Source organism: Balaenoptera physalus (genome assembly GCF_965194825.1).
Source record: "Balaenoptera physalus genome assembly, chromosome: 8".
NCBI lineage: Eukaryota > Metazoa > Chordata > Mammalia > Artiodactyla > Balaenopteridae > Balaenoptera > Balaenoptera physalus.
In genome coordinates this window covers 8791541-8796009 of record NC_138887.1, presented here as the reverse complement: position 1 = coordinate 8796009, position 4469 = coordinate 8791541, and the positions used below count along the sequence as shown (strand labels likewise).

At 47.7% G+C, this 4469-nt stretch overlaps 1 pseudogene across 1 annotated transcript; it reads right to left on the bottom strand.

Moving 5' to 3' along the window:
• Positions 1-337: 337 nt before the first annotated feature.
• On the bottom strand, positions 338-4164 carry LOC309665350 (tumor susceptibility gene 101 protein pseudogene; annotated as a pseudogene). Its single transcript has one exon. The product of its transcript is annotated as a tumor susceptibility gene 101 protein pseudogene (transcript).
• Positions 4165-4469: the final 305 nt, after the last annotated feature.

Here is a 4469-nt window from a genome sequence, read left to right as displayed (position 1 = left end):
AACAAGCAAATGCTCAGAATAGCCAGTCTTGAAAAAGAGAAACAAAATTGGAGGACCTATATATAGGTTTATATAGGAATATAAAAAGAACTCTTACAACTTAGTAAAAATAAAATAAATAACGCAGCAAATGGGCAAAAATTTGAACAGACATTTCACCAAAGAAGGTATATAAATAGCTGCTGAAAAGATGCTCAACATCATTAGGGAAATGAAAATATAAACCACGAGATCCAATTACATAACCACTAGTATGGCTAAAAAAAAACAACAACAGATAATAACAAGTGTTGTAATAACAAGTGACAAGGATGTGGAGAAAGTGAAAGCCTCATACTTTTTTTTTTTTTATGCAACAAATTTTATTTAGCATAGTCAGTCCCAACATTCAGGACCAAAAGAGTTTACAGAGGATAGAAAGTGCATTAATAAAAGCCAGTCTTTACCAAAAGAAAACAGAAAATATATTATTGATTCAAAATATTTTACACTTGAATGATAAACTGCAATAACTTATTCTGGGCACCTACTGATGTAAGAGAAAGGAAGAGAAGAAAATAATGCTTTAGGAGTGCTCAATCTCCAGCTGGTATCACAGGAGTCAGTAGAGGTCACTGAGACCGGCAGTCTTTCTTGCTTCCTGCATTAATGCCCTCAGCTGGAACTGTTTACAGGACAGAAGACATACATGCTTCAGGAAGACGTCCAGGTCTATTACTCCCCGCCTCAAGGCTTCTCCCAGGTAAAAGATAGTGTCTTCAATAGCATTTTCTTCTGCATACAGATTTAGGATCAGTTTGTATAGTGGGGCTGTGGGAATGATAACTTCATCACTATCATTGTTTTCAGATTCATTTTCCATTTTCTCCAGAGTAGAACTGAGTTCTTCATCCTTCTTTCTCAAAAGTTCCATGTTTTTATCAACCTCAGCTACTTCTTGATCTAAACAGGTAACCATCTCTTCCAGTTTCTGGTGACCTTTTTTCAGGTCTTCTTCTGCTCGTTTCAAGGCATTGAGCTCTGCCTGGGCACGAGCCATTTCTTCCTTTATCCGCCATCTCAGTTTGTCACTGACTGCTGAGATGAGAGAGGCCTGGATAGCGTGTCCTCGCTGATTGTGCCAACCCTACTGGGACCAACAGTGGTCACAGGAGGCTGGGAAGGGTACTGGGACCTTGTTGTGACAGGATACTGGCCGCCAGGTGGGTAAGGACAGCCTGGGTAACCACTGGGGTTGGGAGGGTATCCGGATGGGTATGCAGAAATTCCACTTGGCACGCCTGGCACGTAGGAAGTATTTGGTGGCCCTGTTGCCTGGTATGGTGGATAGGATGCTGAAATAGTAGGACGAGAAAAGACTGGAGGTTCTTCTCCAAACACTACAATCATGACTTGAATAAGCCCCAACGAGTCTGACTGTGAGTGTTTCCATTCGTGTAGATAAGGAAGATATATCTTCCCATTAGCATCCACATGCTTTCCTGTTTTAATAGTCATTGAACTAGTAGGCTTAACAAAACAGATAGGGGGATTATATGGGTATGTGCCCAGCAGCCAGAGGCATAGTGGATTATTTATATGTATACGTCTATAAGGCACAGGAATTGCTCCAGTGAGGTTCATTAGCTCCCTGGAACTGCCATCATTAAAAACATACGAATCCAATACAGGTTTGAGATCTTTGTATAAAGTGATAACACTGACAGTTCCACGTACAGTTGGGTCTCTGTATTTGAACTTGGACACCATTTTCTTGAGCTGGCTCTCTGACCCTGCCATGGCAGCCGCCTCATGACTCCCGTCCCCGCAGGCAGAGGATCAGCCGCTCCGGGGCCGCCCCACACAATCGCACACCCAAGCCTCATACATTTTTTGGCAGGGATGTAAAACGGTGCAGCCCCTTTGGAAAACAGTCTGGCAGTTCCTTAAAATGCAAAACATACATTTACCATATGACCCAGAAATTTCACTCCTGAAGATCTCCCTGAGAGAAACAAACTCAGGAGCATACCAGCATTGGCCATAATAGTCAAAAAGTGGAAACCGTCGCAATGCCCACCAACTAGAGAATGGAGAAACAAAGTGTAGTCTATTCCTACAGTGGAATGCTTTTAAAAGGAATGAAGTATATACACTACAATGTGGATGAGCCTCAAAAACATGATGGTAAAAGTAGCCAGAAGTAAAAGACCACTTATTTTATGATTCCATTCCTATGAAATGTCCGTAACAGGGAACTCTATGGAGACAGAAAGTAGACTAGTGGTTCCCCAGGGCTGCACTGGAACCTGGAATTGACTATAATTAGGCATGAGAGACCTTCTGAGGTTGATGGAAATGTTCTAAAATTAGATTGTGGTGATGGTTGTAAAGCTCTGCAAATTTACTAAAAATCATTAAAGTTTACACTTGCAATAGGTGAATTTTGGGAATTCTCTGGCAGTTCAGTGGTGAGAACTCTGTGCTTCCACTGCAGGGGGTACGGGTTCGATCCCTGGTCGGGGATCTACCACTTGTTGTGCAGCGTGGCCGAAAAAAAAAAAAATCCAAAATAAACGAATTTTATGGTTTGTAAATTATGATTTAATAAAGTTGTTTTTAAAAAAGAATCTTTGTGTCACCAATGTACTGCACAGTGAGCCTTCTTAAACGGCTGTTTGCCTGCAAAGGCTGTCTTCATGTCTCCTAGTTCCCACAACATGACATCTCAGGAAGATCTCATGGCCTGAAGAATCTCTGTAACTGATTAGGACTCACTCTCTGATGTGAAAATCCCATTGAGTCTACACCGAAACTTCAACCTGATATCCAGTCCGGAGTCCCCTCCCTCCACACTGCCCTGAGATGTCCCCTGGCACCTGCTTTGCGGAAGGGGGCATGGTTTCCTCTGACTGGCTTCCTGCAGGGCTCTAAGGTGCCTTTTCTTCCTGGCGTGTTGGGAGCATGGAAAAAGGAGGCAGACAACTCTCCGTGACTGGTGGACTTGTCCAAGCCACGTGAGGAGGCTTCAAGACGACTACTCACCGGAACCGGGTGCCAATGAGGGAGCGGAGACAGGAGAAGTTTGCATGTTGCTATGAGCGCCAGGGTCAGACTGAGGCCCCTGGGGGCTTCCCCAAAGGGGAAGATGAGTCGGTCAGTGCATTAACTTTTTATTGGGGTTATTTCTTCAGACCGATATTATTTCAGGGAGAACAAGTGCTGAGAACAGGGAGAACAAGGACTCCTGGAACACAGCCTCACTGCCCCAGCCACACCTAAGGCCAGGCTGCCCTGGGGGCGGGGGTGGGGGAGGAGCGGCACACGGGCCAGGCAGCATTATTCCCATTTCACAGATGGGCCAACTGAGGCTCACGTGGAGCTGGGCCCTAGGCTTCCTCTCCCACCTTGGGGCCCTGGGGGCGAGGAGAGAGGAAGCAGGTGGAGCCGCACAGGCTCACTGGGGCCTCTGTGGACGAGTGGGGCAGCCGGCAGGCCCCGTCTGGCTGTGGTGATGTTTGTAACTAGCAGCTCTGTTATTGCCATCACTATTGTTGTTGTTTTGCAAGATGGCCTGAGGGATCCCTCGTGACCAGCCCTGCAGCCCGCAGACCCTCTGGGGTGGGGCTGAGAGGGGCTGAAATGCAAAGCTGTGAGAGCCTCTGGTCCATTCTCCACGAAGCCCCGTCACCAGCACAGAGCAGGGCTGCTGAGAAGCCTTCCCCATGGATGAGATCTGCAGTGAATATGTTTTACTTTCAAAAGCACAGACTATTTCCAGACTGGACATTCTGGCCTATTTGAAAAGTGTTTCAATTACTTTCCGGCTGTGAGAACGCCCTGAGCAGTCTCCTGGATCCCAGCAATTGGCTTCCATCTTCATTTAAAAACCCAAGCAACAGGGTAGACCCTGCACTTCTGCTACACAGGTGGAGAATGTCCCTTTAATCCATTTTTGTAGCAGCAAACATAGCGCTCCGGGTCCCCACGACTGGTGGCTTGGCCCTGGGCAGGCCTCAGCCACGCTGCTCACCTCGGCCGCCTCTCAGTCAAGCAGCGTCTGGGTCAGAGGGGCTGGCTCTGTGCCCGATGCTGCCCCCGCTTGGCTTTACCGGAGACGTCATATTTAACTGAGGATGTCGAACATATGCACACATAATGGTAATGCCGGGATGCCCAAAACTGCTGGGTTGGGGGGAAGCCCAGAGATGTGGAGGATTCTTGTCTCACGTGTGGGTGGGAGAAAGGAGGGGAGCCCTGGAGCTGGACGGTGGACGAGCCAATATGAAGGGAGGGGGCGCTGGGTGAAGAGGCAGAACCGGAAGACATGGCCCCGCAGGTGCTCGGGCGAAGGCCGTGAGCTGGGTCTAGCCAGCCGGTCCTCACGGGAGGGCATACGGTGTCTGGTGACCCTCCATTCTCTTCTGCTCACTAGTCACACCGGGCAAGATCTGCCCAGCAAATCAGCCAGGCGTGATGCCAGATGCACC